This window comes from Aethalodelphis obliquidens, unplaced genomic scaffold, assembly GCF_003676395.1.
Source record: "Aethalodelphis obliquidens isolate GAN/ISIS:26980383/991018 unplaced genomic scaffold, ASM367639v1 scaffold38, whole genome shotgun sequence".
NCBI classification, from domain to species: domain Eukaryota; kingdom Metazoa; phylum Chordata; class Mammalia; order Artiodactyla; family Delphinidae; genus Aethalodelphis; species Aethalodelphis obliquidens.
The window spans coordinates 12,605,776-12,624,888 of NW_020837982.1; the positions used below are offsets into that span (position 1 = coordinate 12,605,776).

A 19,113-nucleotide genomic window follows, 5' to 3' on the forward strand; every position below is an offset into this window, starting at 1 on the left:
ACCCAGATATTCTCCTTCTAGGTACCTGCCCCAGAGGAATACTCTCACAGGTGCACAAGGAGAAATGCACAATTGTTTCTAAATGTCTAAAATGTCCACCCACAGGAAAGAAACTATGAGATACACATGTGCTAGAAAACTACAGGGCAGTTGAAATGAACTAGGTGTACACGTACCAACATGGATAAACTTCAAAAACACCTGTGAAGCCAGTCCCAACAAGAGAAATATATTTCATGTAAGTTTCAAAATATACAAGACATTAGTGAATGCTATTTTAGATGCATACATGCTCATAAAAGTTTTAAACATGCTCACGGGAAAGATACACCAACAACAGAACAGTGGTTACCTCCGAGGAGACAAGGAGAAAGGGGAATAGAACTGGAGGAACACTCAGGGATTTTTTTTTTTTTTAATGTCGAGTAATTGTGTTATTTTTGACTGACATTTGACAAGTGGTGATACTTGTGGAATCCAGAGACGGTGATAAGCACATGAAAAATGTTCAACATCATTAATCCTCAGGAAAATACAAGCTGAAAGCACAATGAGAAACTACTTCATACTCACTAGAATGGCAAAAAAAAAATGTTGGCAAGGAGCTAGGATCATTGAAAGCTCATATGCTGCCGTGAGCGACGAGTGAGGTGCAGAAAATAGTTTTGCCATTTCTTATATAAACATACACTTACCATATGATCCAACAATTTCACTCCTAGGTATTTACACCAGAGAAATGAAAATATGTCCGAAAGACTTATACACAAATGTTCACAGAATTACTCGTAACAGCTAAAAACTGGAAACAATCCAAATGTCCATCAGTTGACAAATGGATAAGCAAATTCTAGTATGCTCAACCAGTGGAACTCTACTTAACAATAAAAAGGAATCAACAACTGATACAACAATACGGATACGTCTCAGACGTTATCCTGTGCAAGAGAGGCCAGATTCAAGGGTACACACCGCATGATCCGTTTCTATGAAAACCTAGAATAGGCAAAACTAATCTATAGGGTAGAAATCAGAGGTGACCTGAGGAGATGAGTGGGAGGAGAGAGAAAGTGACTGCAAATGGGCAAGAGAGAACTTCCCGTAAAGATGTCCACCGATTTCAGTAGCAGTTGCACAGGTGTATCTATCTGTCAAGTCACTAACCTGTACACTGAGAATGGGGGCATTTTACTTTCTGGTAAATTATAGCTTATGGTAAATTTTCTTTTATTTATTTGTGGTCAATTATATACTTTATGGTAAAATATATAAATTACAGTTGATTTTTAAAATAGGGATAGTAGATACATTTGTTATAATCTCCTGTATTTTGTAGACAGATTTTATTAAAAATTAAGTGGATTTTAGAAAGTACTGATCATTAATTGCATATGCTGTGGAGCAGGAGGTTTCAGGGGGAGAATAAAGAACTAAGAAGGCGACTAATGCTAAATCCTAACCCTTCCCAGTGGAAGAGCTGTCTATTTCATCATTGGAGCAGTCTTATTAGAAACCCAACGGTCCTTTGAGATTATCAAGTTCAAGTCTTTCATTTTCAGAAAAGCAGCTCAAAGTGAGATTCGTCCAAGATCCCTGCTGCAGACTTAGGCTGCCCAGTGTCCTTTACCTGTACCTTAACAGCCCCACTCCTTTTTTTAGGGAATTCTTTCTCTCCCACTAGGCCCTTTCTCTGTGCATCTCTTTTTTTTTAATAAATTTATTTATTTTATTATTTTATTTTATTTATTTATTGTTTCTGGCTGCGTTGGATCTTCGTTGCTGCGTGCGGGTTCTTCTCTGGTTGCGGCGAGTGGGGGCCACTCCTTGCCGCGGTGCGCGGGCCTCTCACTGTAGTGGCCTCTCCCGTCGCGGAGCACGGGCTCCAGGCGCGCAGGCTTCAGTGGCTGTGGCACGCGGGCTCAGCAGTCGTGGCTCGCGGGCTCCAGAGCACAGGCTCAGTAGTTGTGGCGCATGGGCCCAGCTGCTCCGCGGCATGTGGGATCCTCCCGGACCAGGGATCGAACCCATGTCCCCTGCACTGAAAGGCGGCCTCTCAACCACTGCACCACCAGGGAAGCCCTGCGCATCTCTTAACCCAGGTGCCAACCCTCCCCCTACAAGCCCTAAGGGGTCTCAGGGGGCCCCTCCCCTTTCACAGGGCAAAGGTGTGTCTGCCTCCAGGTGGTCTCTGCTGACACCTGGGGAGATGCTCCTCCATCACCAAGCACACCTGACTACACTCTGTTTGCTTTATACGATCGTTCCTATTAGTCCTACCTCCTGGCTCCACACAGCTGAGCATCTCGGTTTCTATCTGCTTTCAGGAGGTTTCCCCAGCCTCCCGTCCATGCTGTGAGCTTCCAGTATCTTTGCAATAAATTCCACTCGGCTGACATCAGCCAGAATCGGTTTCCGAAGTGTGCAACCAAAGAACCCCACGTGACACATCACCCAACCGGCGCAAGGTAGACGGGGCCCACGGCGCAAGGTAGACGGGGCCCACAGCCCAGAGTTCTGAATTCTCCAAGATGTCCCTGGGCGTGGCGGCCACCCAGCTACTGCCTCAGGATCCTCAGTGGCAATGTCTCAATCCCCCGAGGCTGCTGGGACATAGCATGAGAAAGTGATCCCGTACTGAGTGATACACGAAGCGCTCTGACATGCTTTAATTTCGTCCTTCCCACAGCCTGGTAATGTAGGGATTACCCCACTTTATCTATGAGGACACTAAAGAGGAAGAAAAATACTTTCCCAAGGTTACAGGGCTCGTAAGTGACAGTGTCAAAACTTGAGCCAACTCTGTTCAACTTTAAAGCCTGGCTCTTGTCATTTCATCAGGCTGCCTCGCCCCAAGGAAACATTCCGTCTTCTGCACCTCCTACTTCACAGTTAGGTCACCGGGACTTCAGATTAGGCATCAGAGGCACAACTGGATGCTGGCTGCACCCACAAAGTAGCGGGGGGTTTGGAGGGGGCAGGCAACGCATGCAGTGGGCCAGGACACCCACCCAGGAGAGCATAACAATGGATGGGGTGGTGGCGGTGATGCGGTGCGGGGCTGAAGAGGACCCTGCAGCCTTAGGGAGAACACACGTGCCCGGGGAACAGTGTGGGAAACATCCACATCCCTGAGGAGCAGAAGTGAATTCTTTCTGCTTTGAGATGAATACATGTTCGCGTTCCCATGGCAATGGAGCATGCTCACTGCGGTCTATACCTGTAAGTGACTGACGCACGTTTTTGGCATTGTACTAGCCCAGTCCTAAGTCGTTAGCTAATCAGCTGAGAATGCATACACTCTTGGGGTGGGGTGGGGCGCGGGGTGGGGGGGGGGGCGGGTAAATAGAGTTTCTGCATATCCTTCTGAGGCCCCGAGAGCAGGGATCACATTTCCTTGGGTTTTGCGCAGTGATTACAATACCTGGCACCGTCCCTGCTCCCAAACTATCGTAAGGAACCTGAGTTTGTTGTGGGCTCTCTAAGTAGAGGGGGATGGGAGCAGAGTTTCAGTTAAAACCAAGGGTTGGGAATTAAACATGATGAGAAAAGTGAATCAACTGGGGTTGCACAAGCTGTTGAAATAAGTAAGAACTGCTGGTCGGTGCAGAATTCCAATTTCAGACGAAAACTTGTTAATCGATACGGAAGGGTGGCCTGAGCGATCCTGCTGGGGGTCGAGCATGACCTCAGCTTGACTTGGGTTCGGTCATACACGTTTCCAGGAAGGAGGAAAAGGAGTCTTCGAAGATACCTAGCTCCTAGGAATGCATCACAGCTACTTGAACTATAAGAGAGACTGGCGAGGGGGGCAGGGTTAAGAGCTGCAGCCTAGATTCCAAAGAGATCCCAGTGCCAGAGTCTCTGTAGGAAGAGGAGGCCTAGAAACTACAAGGAGTCCTCCAGACCAACCTGGAAAACCTTCAGTGGCTCCCAAGTAACTAAAATGACCCTATCAGTTTAACAAAGGACCTCTACAGGGCACCAGCAGATACAGCGAAGGGTTACATGAAAGGGTTTTTTTCCCCTCTAAACGTAAAGAGAACGCCTATGGTCCCACTTAGTTTCAGGAGAGTTCATCAAGAGGCTCAGGTGTGCATGGGGAAAACCCAAAAAGGAAAATCTATTGGGGAGGGAGAGTCCAGAGAAAGGAGACATCCCACCCACCCACCCACCCAGATTTCAGAGGAAGCTGGGCCTGGCCTCCCCAGGAGGGCTGTACACATAAACTATCCCGATATCTGATAAGCAGGCAGCCCTCCCCCGGAAGATGGGATTACTGATAAAGATGCGGACCAGGATGTTTCCTGAGGGGCATTCATCACCCCCACCATGTCAACGGCACTTGCCAGAAAAGGTTTATACTGGAGTTTGGCACCTGCTTGTCCCAGCTTGGCGATGAGCTCGTCAGCTCCTGGGACACAGGGGGCCAAGTGTCCACACCGGGTGTCTACACTGCCCACAGCACCCATCAGACATGCCTTGCACACTGAAGAAATTCAATGAAGGTTCACTGAATCATGATGGATGGATGGATGGATGGATGGATGGATGGATGGATGGATGGATGGATGGATGGAAGAGGGCTTTCTGAAGGGTTCCCTCAAGCAGTTCGGAAGACTTCATTACCATAAAGAGGACTGACTCAGGGAGCTCTACCGTCTCAGAAGGCAGCCAGCGCGCCCCCGCCGAGCTCGGACACGAGGGCCCCTTTCTTTATGGCGCAGAAGTGGAAGCAGGGCTAAATTCTGAGGTCCTCGCAGTTCTGAAATCCACAGGCCCCTAAGCAACCTCTGTTAAGAAAGTAACGGAGGGAGCTCCCTGGTCATTCAGTGGTTAGGACTCAGCTCTTTCACTGCCGCGGCCCCAGGTTCAATCCCCGGTCGGGGAACTAAGGTCCCCACTAAGCTGAGCATCGGGGGCCAAAGTGACCCCCCCCACCACAAAGAGAAGGTAACTGCAAAGAAAGCAATGCATCCCCTGTTAGGGGGTATATCCAGAAGGAGGGGAGGCAATAAAGTCCTGATGGGCTGTGCCAGGAGCAGACAAGTCCGCTGGGCAGGGGGGCTGCTGGGGCTTTACCCCATCTCACTGTCAAGAGGCAACCGCACCAGCTACAACTTAGTAAGACTAAAGGGGGGAAAGGGATGCGCTGCTTGAAAAGACAGAAAAAAGGAAGAATAAATGACTGAGCCAGCCTGACTGCGGCTCCGTTAGGGGACCAGGGAGGTGGGTTGGGGTCGGAAGGATGATGGAGATGGGTCCAAGATCCCAGGCAGCCCGGCTGCTGGCATCCTTCCTGCCTCTAACCGTCTGGTACCCTGAGCCCCTCAGCTGAGGCGACGAGGGTTCAGGAGAAGGGGACCAAGCGCGCCAACACGAAGCTCCTTGGCCTCCGGCCGGCTCTCGTTAAACCAGCACAGGCCCGGCCGAGGGCGGCTCCACGCGGCCCTGATTACCGAGCATCTTTTTACAATGCTCAGCCCGGCGCACTGAAGGGACTCCAGGTAACTCCTCATCCAGCCCGGTGTCTCTAATAGGGAAGTAAATCACCCTTAAGGACCCAGGGCAGGCCGCCCCGCGTCCTACTTCTGGAGTGGTTGCTTCCCATGCTGGCAGCGGGGTGGGGTGGGGTGGGTGGGGGGAGTGCAGTGTGGGCACAAAACCCAGAGGAGGGAGGTCAAGTTCGGCAGGTCTGATTTCAGAGCGGGGAGAGGCTGGGAGGCTGGCGCGGAGGGGAGAGAATTAGTGAAAGTCCCCAAGCCACATTTCCCTGATGCAGACCCCGAGAGGGCCAGATTGGATCCAGAGAAAACAGGAGCAGAAAAAATGAGATGACGTCTGGCTGAGGTCAGGGACCTCTCCAGTCCAATCTCCCGGCACGAGGTGGGGCGGAGTGGGGGGCAAATCTGGCACAGAGCTTTGCAGCCAGAGCAAAGAGGGAAATGTGTTTGGCTAAAGGGTCCTCTGTGTCCTTAAGATAAAATAAGCCACCTGCTCAAGGGAAACGCCATTCCTACCCTAAAGCCGAAAGAAATTCCTCCAAGGGGTTCAGAGAAAGAAGACAGTTAAAAAAAAAAAAAATTCTTAAAAGACCATGAGTTTCATAGGGCTGTTCATTTTAACCCTTGGTTTGAACCAGGTCCTTAAAAAGCAATCCCTGGGTATCCATTTCCCAGCTGTAGCTTCTACCACCCAGGTGTCAGTGAAGACCTGGGAAAAGGGCAGGTAGAGTGTAAAAAACCCCTCATCTTCATAACAGGGAACCAACAGACAGCGTTAGAAGTTAACAAATTCCGAAACAACACGTAAGCATTTTATTTAAAATTGTGGAAGTAGCTGCCAGGAGAACTAAAAATCAAAGGCGACTGGAAAGGAGAGGCGTGGGCGTGAGTGTGCTGCTTTGCACTCTGGGCCTTCCAGTACTACTTGATTTTTGTTTTTAACCACATGTATGCTATTACTTTTGCTCCAAATAAAAACAAAGGCTTTTAAGCGTACAGCATGGAAAATGAGGAAGGAACGCATACCAGAACGCAAGGCCAGCGAGAGTGTGCTGTAACGGGGATAACTTTGAGTTGGTTCAGATTTATACACGAAAGCAGCGACCTCCCTGGCGGTCCAGTGGTTAAGACTCTGCGCTTCCACTGCAGGGGGCGCGGGTTCGATCCCTGGGTGGGCAACTAAGATTCCCGCGCAGGCTGCGCGGCCAAAAGAACCACTTATACACAAAAGTAAATCTCCCGCAAACTTCAGAATTATTAGGAACAGCTCTGTGCACCTCACCTCCCACCCGGGAGAGACACAAGCACATCACACAACCGCATCAGAGGACCGCTCCTCCTAACAGTCCCATAAAATCCTGATGCCCGCCACGAGGCAGGCTTCCAACACCTGACTCTTCCGCTTTCATAGAAATTCGATTTGCCTAAGAACGGTAAGTCCTCCTTCCTGCTCGATTACGCCAGCTCTGTTTATTCTTGGCTTTCAGAGCCAGCGGGGTGGGGAGAAATCCAGGTGTGCTGACACAAAGACACCCACCTTCCCCGGACGCAGGAGCATCTTCACAAATATCGGTGATCTATCCTTGGGCAAGAAATCACCGAATTGCGGAGTCCGGCAGCTACTCACTGTCCTCGGTTTTTGGACGAGGATGCCCGCATGTGAAGTGAGACAGGCCTGAAGTCTTAAAACTATGAGGCGGCAACCTCAGAACCTGCTTCTCTAGAGTTCCGACCCAGTACTGTCTCCACTATATCACGTCTTTTCGGACCCTGCGACGTGTTGAATAGCTATCTGAAATGGGGTTCTGCTGTCAAACGCAGATTAGCCCGAGCCTTCTCAGAGGCCTGAAGTGATGATGTAACATCCTGAATCCAAGCCTACACACCGTCTTCCTTCCCCACCTCTACTTTCGGCCACGGCTCACCCCAGCCACCTCTCTCAGCCAACGGCTCTCCTGGTTTTTAATTGGGGCCACCACCTCCCACTCACTCTCTACCCAGCAGTCACAATGATTTGTCTTAAAAACCCATCAAAGATCACGTCACAATAGATAATCCACAGAGACCGAGAGTAGATGGGTGATTGCCCTTGGCTGGGGGAGCGGGGCCTGGGAGGTCATGGGCAGTGACCGCCCGATGGGCGTGAGGTCTCCTTCAGGAGTGACGAAAATGTTTTGCAACTAGGCAGAGGCAGCGGTCACACAATACTGCAAACACACTAAAATATCAGTGAATCATAGTTTAAAATGGTTAATTTTAGGTTAGGTGAATTTTATCTCCATCTTTAAAAAAAAAAAAAATCATGTCATGCCTCCAATCAAATCTCTCCAGTGGATGCCCACCTTCCTCAAAGTCCCTCCTCCCTCTCTATTCCAGACCCTGTGTGTCAACTCTTCCTTCCCCTGGGACACACACTCCTGAGACAGCCACAGGCTTGTTGCCTTATTTTATCTGGGTCTCTGTTCAAATATTAGCAACCAGCGACTCTTCCTGTTGACCTCATAGAAAATAGCAACTCCTGTTACCCTCTGCTCTGAGAGGAAAACAGAACCTCATTAGCCCGGTATTATGTACATATTTGTTTTCTATTGTCTGATTTCCCCAGAAGAATCCAAGCAGTGTCGGCAGGGACTGTGTTATAAACGCCCAGCACTTAGAACAGGGTCTAAAGTGCAACAGGTGCTCAAAAAAAGTGTTGAATGAATGAATGAACGTTCATTTGTTCCCGGTTCAAAGTTCATTGACCAGGGATCACTTTTCCCCCCAAGGGGCCTCTTGACAGGCTGACTTTGACAAATGCTCACTGTATTAGTCTCTTGCAGCTGCTGTAACAAATAACCACAAACCTGGCAGCTTAAACCAACACCCGTTTTTTTCCTCTTACAATTCTGGAGGCCAGAAGTCTGAAATCAGTTGCACTGTGTCAAAACCAAGGTGTCAGCAGGGCTGCACTCACCCTGCAGGTCCTAGGGGGCTTCGTTCCTCGACTCTTCCAGACTCCCGGGTGGCTGCAGGCATTCCTTGGCTTGTGGCCACATCACTCTAATCTCTGCCTCTGCAGAGAAGTGCGAACACGTCCTTCACCCATGGACTAAGGGATGGGCGTGTGGGCTCATCAAACCAGCTTGCAAATGTGGGACAACTCTGGGCTGCCTCTCCCCTTCCAGGGTATGGATGACAGCCCAGAACAGCAGCCATGAAACCAAGGAGAACACAGCCCACGGACCGCAGGCTGCTAATCACTAACGGAAGACAATGTGCCCAAGATCAGCCTCTTGCGGCCCTTCCTCTGCATCCTCATGGACCACTCCCAGATCCCCACTCGGGTTCTGATGTGACAAACCACATTCTGCTTCAGAGACACAGGCCACTGACACCTCAAATTCAACATGTCCAAAACCGAATTCCATTCCCCACTCCATCCCTGCCATATATATATATAATCAAAGAAGATTATATGAGGGACAGAGTGTGGCCCTGGGCGTTGAGGTGAGCGATGGGTCCCGTGTCCCCCACTTCCACTCACTTCTCCAGGACCTTCCCTGAGCCCTGTTTCCAAAATCATGCTTGTGAAATAAGCCTGCTGGATCAGACGATCTATCTCAGAGGCCCCTTCCAACGTCGCAGCCTGTGAGTCATCGGAAAAAGCAGAGGGAGCTGGGGACCCGCCCGTCCAGCCCTCCCCCTCCGCCACACCGCTGTTTACCAAACAGCGCCTGCTCTACCATCCCCTGCAAAGTCAGGATGCATTCCTGCCGAGCTCCAGGAAAGGCGATGCAGAAAGCCCTGCTAGGTTTCCACCACACATGCTGAAGTGGGCAGCCTGAGCAGGTGGGCACTTTGTCTTAAATCTCTCTGGCCGGTGAAAAGTTTAAACCGGGTCACAGTGTCAAGTGACCTGAGAGAGGCATCTTTCCACTGCCCTGGGGTGGATTAGGTAGAGACGGCCAGCTTTCCCCATGTGGGTGCCGGACGCGAGGAACGAATTCCAGCATTTCGTAATTTCTCCTCCAACACATTTTTCCCTCAGTTTTCTTGCTCAGGTGGCCAAGTCGGGGGGTCAGACAGGAGCTGACTCCTCTAACACCCTGCAAGCCTGCCCTATGAGATACACCTGATACAACAGGGGAGCGAGCCATCCCAGGCAGTTACAACAGCGCCATCATGCCTACACACACGACCCCTGGTCTTGAAAAGAAAGCTGCGTCTTCATGACTTGTGCAAGATGAGTCACCCTGGACGCACTACCTAAGGGTGACCAGTCCATGTGGTGACCGCTGCCAGATCCTCCTTCCAGAGCTATTCTGTTGCAAACCAAGCATAGCTCAAATCTGACAGCGTGATCAGACTCACGATCAGACTCCATTTCATACCAAAAGGCGTATCATGGGGACGGGGACAGGCCAGGACGTTTCTCTTCTCTCCTTCTTATTAATCCAGCTCCTTATCACCTTCACAGGAGACCAGGAAAGACAGAAGAAAAGAGGCGGCTGGGATCCAACTAGTCCTCTCCTTGTCAGGAGTTCTGAAGGCTCAGAAGGAGGAAATGGAAACTTTAGGTTAAAAGAAGACTTGGGGGTAATAACTCACGTTTAACAGATGACGAAAGGAGTGGTTTATATGATTCCTGGCAGCCTTGCCCTTTGGTGATTAATTTCATTATATTTCTAGCCCTGCAACCGGCAACCTTGTCTCCTATCAACAGAGGAGCAAAATCTTGCCGCTGGACTTCTCAAAAGAATGGTCTCTGCCTGCCTGCCCAGCACCTCACCAGCGTGTTCTCTTCTTAATGCCCTCACGCGGGGATGGACAGTTAAAATCTCGCAGTTAAAACGGGGATCACCATCTCTCAGCGCCTTTTCCCAGACCTCATTCCCCCAAGCTCCTTGAGATTTTTCCCTTGATGTCAGTGACACTAACCATTCGGTCCTCTCTCTGCCTGAGAGCTGGACCTGTTCCCTCAAATCCCATCCAGGCTCACATCAAGGATTCCATCACTGCCACATCTCGTCAGTTACCATTTGGGGGTAGATTTCCATTCTCCACCCTCTGGAACCAACTGACCTTGATCCTCCTCTGGGTACCACTCTTGTCCCTTCCTCAGTCTGTGCGGTTAGCATGACCCCACCGCTCAACTACGTCATCCCAGGCTCCACTGGAAAGCTGCCCAGTGATTTTCCTTTTTTCTCTTGGAGTTACTGAGAGTTTCTAGAATCTTTCTGAAGAGGTGACTAAGCTAGAAAATGACGCCGACACAGAGGAAAGTAAAGCCTAAGAGATGGAGAGTTTTGATGAGACTGCCTTCATCTCTTCTACTAGTTATTTACTGCTGCGTACCAAGTTAGTCCAAAGCTCAGGGTCTTCAAACAACAAATGTGTGGTCTCAGTTCCTGCAGGGCAGGGATCTGGGTACAGTTTACCCAGACTTTGAGCCTCACCCGGGGTTTCTCACAAGGCTGCAACCCAGGGCTGTGGTCATCTCAAGGTTCAGCTGGCAGAGAATCCCCTTCCAAGTTCATTCGTGTGGGTGGTGTTTGCAGACCTGGGGTCCTTGCTGGCTGTCTAGGTTTTAGTTCCTTGCCACATGCAGAGATCCTTTGGTTCCTGACTTCCATCATGACTCCTGTTATGAGTTTTGGCAACTGGATGATAGGTTTCATCTTATAAGCGGGGCTCTCAGTTTTTGAACTGTTTTTCTCCTCTGCTCTTGTTCATGACCAGGCTGGATGGCTCAAGGGACCCCACCATTTGAGTGCCTTTGTCGAAATTTTTTAAGGAGCCTGGGACTAGCAGGGATTGGTAGAAGCTTTGAGCAACACCCTCTACATACCCAAATGTGTCCCTCCCCCCACCCATGAAGCACATACATGAGGTAGACCAGATGCACCCAGGAGCTCTGAACTGTGTGCCAATACAGTCATCCCAGGACCCTATGAAGATTCCAGAACAGCCTGGTGAGCAGATTGCTCCTGCTGGCTGACGTGGAATTTCTCTGGTGGGACTATGTAAGACTAGGTGACTAGAATAGCCTTGGCATGCTGAATTGGGGTGACTCAAGTTGTTTATATAGACGGGGCCCACACGTCCTAAGGGCAATTGTGCCACCACCCCACTTTGGCCACCTACTCCCATGGTCATCCCCTTGACCTGGTATTTTAAATCAATGCTTCTCAAGCCTGGATGAACGCTAGAATCACCAGGGGAGCTTTTAAAACGTAGGGTGCCTGGGATCCACCCCACACAGATTAATTCAGAATCTCAATCAAAATCAAAATACCCAGGCTCTGGTGTTTTTTTTTTTTTTTTTTTTTTTTGTGGTACGCGGGCCTCTCACTGCTGTGGCCTCTCCCACTGCGGAGCACAGGCTCCGGATGCGCAGGCTCAGCGGCCATGGCTCACGGGCCAGCCGCTCCGCGGCACGTGGGATCCTCCCGGACCGGGGCACGAACCCGTGTCCCCTGCATCTGCAGGCAGACTCTCAGCCACCGCGCCACCAGGGAAGCCCTGGTGTTTTGTTTTTAAGTCCTCCAGATAATTCTAACGTTGAGAAGACCCACTTTAAATAATGGTCACAAATCTCAAACTGGTTCTCAACCCTTGCTGCTCTGCCCTAAAAGTAAATTCAATGAGCGAACAGTTTAGGCATCTCCTGGACACATAAGAAATTGTCTTCTTAAGCTTCCCACTGCAGAAGTGCTATGGAGTCTTGCTACTCAAAGTGGGATCCAAAGCCAGGAGCATCACCACCACCTGGAAGCATGTTAGAAACGCAGAGTCTGCATTTTAACAAATCCCCAGGTCATTCATTTGCACATTGGTGTTTGAGAAGCATAGGTCAAGCCATCTAGCAACCCTACCATGGTTACGCAATGATTTGTTTTCCATCTTCAAAACAACGATTTCGCTCTTTCTCGTGAAAGACAAGAGCAATCTGACAGCAACTGCTCATCAACCCAGTGCCCAAACTCCATCCTACCCACGTCGGTACCCATGTTCTTAGCCTGCCCTCCCATTACAGTGGCTGAAAGGCCCTCCTCCTATCAAAGGCAACCTACCTGCTTTCTACCTGTCAGCATATAACACCTGGCTTTAAAAAAAAAAAAGAGAGGATAAACAACAAGGTCCTACTGTATGGCACAGGAAACTATATTCAGTATCCTGTGATAAACCATAATGGAAAAGAATGTGTGTATATATATAGCCGAACCACTTTGCTGTACAGCAGAAATGGACACAACGTTGTAAATCAACTATACTTCAATCAAATAAATTTTAAAATATATAAATTTTAAAACACATAAAATTTTTTAAAAAGAGAGATAAATCTATCCTTTGACCCCACTCCTCCAGGCCCTGCCTATTCCTCTGCTTCTCATCACAGCGAATATTTTCACCGAAAGACTTACTTATAGTCGTGACCCCTGCTTTCTGACCCCTGATGCTCTCCAGCCCAACTCCGCCGAGCCTGATCTCCAGTATCACTAGTGACCTTCATGCTGTTACCAAATCCAAGGGCACCTTGGACTCTTCTAGGCCAGTCCTTGGCCAGGCAGCAGCATTCAACGTTCCCTCCTTCCGGAAACTGTGACTTCTCATGGCTCCCATGGCATCTCACGTTTTCTCAGGTAGTTGCCTGTCTGGATCTTCCCCTAAGCTCAATCTTAAATGTTCCAGCCATCTCCTGCCCCTACCCTTCTTTCCTATCTGCTTATTCTCTGTAGTGGCCCGACCCTTCCTGTCCCATAGCTTTATACACCCTCTATTTCCTGATGACCCTAAATGCACTTCTCTAGCCCTGACCTTTCCCCATGTCCACCTGGCTACTTGCCAGCACTACACCGATGCTCGGAGGAATCCCGAACAGATCCAGAACAGAGCCCATCTTCCTCGCTTCCCCCCCCCAAAAAAAGCAAAACCAAACCTGTTCTCCATGCCTCATTTTAGCAAATGGCACCACAATCCAGCCTGTTGCTTAAGCCCCAAATCTAGGATCGTCAGCTTCTCCACCTTCCCAATCCAGCCCCTCTCAACTCCTGTCAATCTGCCTCCAAAGCTCATCTAGAATCCACCCACATTTCTCCGTTTCCACTGCTGCCACCCTGTTCCCAAGGCACCACCACCACTCCCTGTATCATTATCATGGTCTTTGAATTGCTCTGCGACTTCCCCTCTTCATCCCCTACAATCCATTCTCAACATGGTAGCCAGAGCGAACTTGCAAAACATTCATCAGGTTATATCACCTTCTAATTAAAAGCACTCCTTCACAAAGGTGAAGGAATGAAGTTCGCAATCCCTTATTGTACTCCTCTTTGAAAAAAGGAATCGGAACGATTTAGCCTAATTCACAAAGCAATAAAGTCTGCCTCCTATTTACCTGATCCTCCATCATCTTATACCACTTCCCTTCCAGCCACACCAACTTTCTTGCTCTGTGCCATTCGACGCAGTGTGGACCACAGCCGTATCTTGCTCTTTAAGGTTAGATTTAAATTAATGACAACTAAAATGTGAAATTCGGTTCCCAAGTCTTACCAGGCACCTTTCAAGTGCTGAGTTGTCACACGGGGCTGCTGGCTGCGTGACAAGTGCAGATATAGAACATTTCCATCACTACGGAAAAGCTTGGACAGCGCTGTTTGAGCTGTTCCTTGGATGGGGAAAGTCTGGTCCTGCCTTATGGCGTTGGCATTCACTGTTACCTCTGCGCAAAGTGCCCTCCCCCCAGCAATTCATTCCCACGGCTGGATCCAGACATCGGCTTCAATGGGAGGTTCCCCCACGAGCACCGATCTAAAGAAGCCACCGTTTAGTTACTCCCAAGCACACACATGAACCAATTTAATTCTGCACAGCATTTACCACTGGCTAACGCTCTTCTTGTTTGTTTGTTTACTGTTTACTGCTCAGCTGTTTGTCTGTTTACTGCTGTTTACTGCTGTCTGTTTACTGCTCAGCTCCACACGCCTCCTCACGCCAAAGCAAACTTCCAAGATCAGGGACCTTGTCCGTCTGGCTCACAGCATTCCAGCGCCGACACACCTGCCCAATTAGTATTAACTGATTGTTAGGCCCATGCCATTCATATTTCCTTTGAAATCACCTTTTCTCCACCTTCCCTGCCACCACCCAGCCTGGGCCTTCATGCAGGCCACCCCGACGGCACTACAAACAGAATCCTGCCTCTGCCCTGCCTCGAGCCTGCAAACACCTGCAGGTGAATGTTAGTTCTCCTCCTGTCAAATCAACTCCCTGTCCCTGTCCATTCTGGCTCCAAACGGCCTCCGTGTCCCCAAAGGCGGCAATGCGCTGGTTCCTACCTCGGCACTGCTGTCAAGTCTCTCCCTCTGCCTGGAGCACCCTCCCCGTTTCTCGGGGAGGCTGCACCTTCTCCTGTCTCCCAGGTGTGGCCCAGGTGGGGGTGCTCTGCAGACACTGGCCTCTCCTCCGGCCTCCTCCAGCACTTCCTGTCTGCAGCCCGGCTTTGGCACTCACACACGCACAGAGGACAAGACGTTCCACCTTCCACGTACACACACACAGACCATCCCCGAGATGACTCCTAAGAGCAACGCTTCTCAAGCTTCACTGAGGGGCAGAGTCACCTGGAGAGTTCATAAAGGGCACACAGGTCAAGGCTTATGGGAGCAGGATAAGATCGGGCCTCTGTCCTTTTCCCACATTCCCCGGGTGACTCAGAGACCCACCAAAATATAAGCTGCACTGCTTTTCTTTTAAAATTTATTTTATTGAAGTATAGTTGATTTACAGTGTTGTGTTAATTTCTGCCATACAGCAAAGTGATTCAGTTATACATATATAAACATCCTGTTTCATATTCTTTTTCCATGATGTTTTATCACAGGATATTGAATATAGTTCCCTGTGCTGTACAGTAGGACCCTGTTGTTTGTCCATTCTATATATAATAGTTTGCATCTGCTAATCCCCAAACTCCCCCTCCATCCCTCCCTCATCCCTCTCCCCTTTGGCAACCACAAGTCTGTTCTCTACGTCTATGCATCTGTTTCCGTTTCATAGATAGGTTCATTTGTGTCCTATTTTAGATTCCACATATAAATGATATCATATGGTATTTGTCTTTCTCTTCCTGACTTACTTCACTTAGTATGATAATCGCTAGGTCCATCCATGTTGCTGCAAATGGCATTATTTCATTCTTTTTTATGGCTGAGTAGTATTCCATTGTATATATGTACCACATCTTCTTTATCCATTCATCTGTCGATGGGCATTTAGGTTTCCATGTCTTGGCTACTGTAACTAGTGAGCTACACCGATTTACAACAACAGATCTTCAACAGGAATGGTTCAAGGCTTGTCCATTTCCACCAATCGGGAACACCTGGGAAGGGCCCGACTTGGCTAATGACCTTCTCTGACCCAACTTGCTCTCCTTCAAGTATTGAAAGCTCCCCCCTGGGGCAGGCTGGGAAATAGCCCCTCCCAATGGAGCCACATCTTAATCCCTGGAGCCTACAACTGTCACCTTACATGGCAAAAAGGGACTTGCCAGGTGTAATTAAACTAAGGGTTTGGGGATGAGAAGGCTTTGCTGGATTATCTGTACGGGCCCTAACGATAATCACAAGGGTCCTTATAAGGAGACAAGGTCAAAGAGGGAAGAAAAGCCAATGTGAAACCAGAAACGGGGAGAAAAGGTCACAGGATGTGCAGCCATGAGCCACGGAAGGAGCTGTTACAAGATGCGAAAGGAAAGAAACGGATTCCCCCCAGATGCCCCAGAAGGAGCCAGCCCTGGGACACTGACTTTAACCTCGTGACTCATCTCAGACTTCTTCAGATCTACGGAAGGGGATGCGTTCTTTTAAGCTGCTATGTTGGTGGCAATAGGAAGCTAATTCACTTCCTTTTCTGTAAGCATCCTGATTTTCTACTTAACTCACTATTGAAAGACACAAGAAGCTCCATTCAGACAGGGCGGGCTCGCTTCGCTCATCTCTGTGTCCACAAGGCCCAGCTCAGGGTCTGCCGTGCACATCCTCAAGGAAGGCCGATATCCCAAGTTGGAATTTGGGAACCTTCCCCGATGCGCCTGGCAGCCTAACCCCATTGGTGTTTCCAATAAGGGAAATACATGAAGTTCAGAAATGGGTCACCAAGCTCGAACATCTTGGGGAAGAACTGCTGTTGTATTCTGACTCGAGGAAACCTAGGCAGATACACTCTTCTTCTTAGACTCTTACTCTCATCCTGAAAAGCGTGTGGCTTAGAGCTGTGCTGTCCAATATGGTAGCCACTAGGCACATATAAGGATTTAAATACAAATACAAATTAAAATGAAGACCCAGCCTCTCCGTCACACTAGCCACAACTCAAGCGCTCACCAGCCACATGTTAGTGGCTACGGTATTGGATGGCACACACAGAGACCATTTCCACCATCGCAGAAAGTTCTACTGGACTATGCTGTCTGAGAGCATCTCTCCAAACACGCTTGGCTCCAGCTCTAGACCCCAAACTAGAAAACCTAAGGGGAAGAGAAATGCAGCCACCATACCCCATTCTACCCTGGAATTCATTCTTGAGCGTGCGTCCTAAGATACACAGCTTGGAGTGGTGTCCAGAGATTTTCGTCCAAGTCTGATTCTTTGTTGAAAAGACTCTGTCGTTGGAAAATGAGAAGGAGAAGTAGCAGCTGAGGAAACTGCAAACGAGAGATCGGACCCATGCAGGGGTGAGGTGGGGAGGATGGAGATTAGAGAGGGTAGAAGCAGGGGAAAGTAAGGGGAGCAGCACGTAGGAGATGGACTCTAGTGATGTGATCACGAGCAGAAAATTCAAATGTCGAAAAGGAGGCCTCCCTGGAGATCTGAAAGCACGTCAAGGAACAGCCAGCCTGCAGAGGGGCTGGACCACTGCTCAGAGAAGGGTCTGCAGGACAGACCTTCATCTGCCGTGGATACCCCGGTACCCACTCACCATCCCCATAGGGCAGCAATAGCGTGGGGGGAGAGATGGGGAGAGGAAATCAACTGAATGCAAAAACACAGAACTTTTCCATACAGAAAATTAAAAACTGGAAAGTGGGGGGGCTTCCCTGGTGGTGCAGCAGCTAAGAATCCGCCTGCCAATGCAGGGGACACGGATTTGAGCCCTGGTCCAGGAAGATCCCACATGAGGCGGAGCAACGAAGCCCACGCACCACAACTACTGAGCCTGCGTGCCACAACTACTGAAGCCCGCGTACCTAGAGCCCGTGCTCCTCAACAAGAGAAGTCACCGCAATGAGAAGCCCGCGCACCGCAACGAAGAGTAGCCCCCGCTCGCCGCAACTAGAAAAAGCCCGTGCGCAGCAACGAAGACCCAACTCAGCCGAAAAATAAATAAATAAATAAATTTATATTAAAAAAAAACTGGAAAGTGCACAGTGCTGCCGAGGCTGTGGGTCAATGGGCGCTCGTAGATGTAGCTGGTGGAAGGATAAATAGATCTGTCTCGCTGGAGGCTGTCTGGCACTTTGTATCAAATTTACAAACACACTCTTTGCTCCAGGCTTTCAACTTCAAGAACGGATCCTTCCCTGACACTCCCCCGTGTGCAGAACGATGGACACACAGGGTATCCACAGCGGGCAGAGGTAACAGGAAAAGATGAGAAGCAACCTATACGCCCATCCGTGAAATGAGTCAGGAAGGTATTAAAAAAAACGAGGACACTCCTTCTATTGACTAAACTCCACGATATACTGTTACAGGGTTTAAAAAGCAGCAGCGGCAGCAAGGTGAAGAAGAGAGAGGAAGCCAGCACAGGTGTGAAGGGAAATAAAGGCACACGTATAGTCGCAAATATCTGCACCATTTCCTCTGTACCCACAAGAAACTGGTAACTTGCTCACCTCTGGGGAAGGGAATTAAGAGGCAGAGGACAAAGGGCGGGAGGCAGGCCAACATTCACTCTCTATTTTTTAGTGCCTAATAAATGACAGAATTCATCTATATGTGACCTATTCAGTAAGAGTAAAATTAACAAAGATACGCTTCCGGATATGTACCCTCAACAAAGAGTTTAAAACTTACCGCATGAACACCCTTCTGCATGGATGCTACAACCTCAGTGGGAAGACAGCACCTGCCTGGTGAGTGGGCCCAGGGGACCAGCTGCACAGCAGCCTCGAGCCCCCGGGTGCCACGGGCGCCTCTGTCCCCTCACCCGGTAGCAGGTGTCACCTCCCCTGTGGTCCCGGGCCTCCGAGGAGGAGTTCCCAAAGCCCTGGCCCTCAGCAAAGCCGGGCTGTGTTCCAGCCTTGGAAATGATCAGGAATAGCCCTGCTCCTGCCTAAAGCCCAGCTTCTGGGTCCATTTCCGACCGGGGTTCCACCCCGCCCCAGGGCGCCCACTGCCCGGGCGGTGATACCCCGCCAGCCTCTCACGCTAGGGGAGCAAATGCAAGCGGGTTGCACGGCTGCGTCTGATAATCACTATGGACACCAGCCTGAATCAGGTCTGTGTCCAATTAGCCACGCCTGCAACACCACCATAGCAACGAAGGTAATATTATTGTTCCACGAAGAGAAAATGAAACACACACACACACACACACACACACACACACACACACACACACACAC

General features: G+C 49.6%; 1 protein-coding gene across 8 annotated transcripts in view; it reads right to left on the minus strand.

Moving 5' to 3' along the window:
- GAS7 (growth arrest specific 7) overlaps window positions 1-19,113 on the minus strand; it is a 194,442-nt gene that overhangs the window by 119,233 nt on the left and 56,096 nt on the right. The window contains exon 1 of one of the 8 annotated variants that reach the window (XR_003438037.1): window positions 18,563-19,113. This exon is cut by the window's right edge and continues 5,075 nt beyond it. The exons of 6 other annotated variants lie outside the window; for them this stretch is intronic. The gene's annotated coding sequence lies outside the window, so the exon portion shown is untranslated. Of the gene's footprint in view, window positions 1-8,457; window positions 11,826-18,562 lie in introns of those variants that run through there. One more of the 8 variants, XR_003438042.1, reaches the window with a different exon arrangement.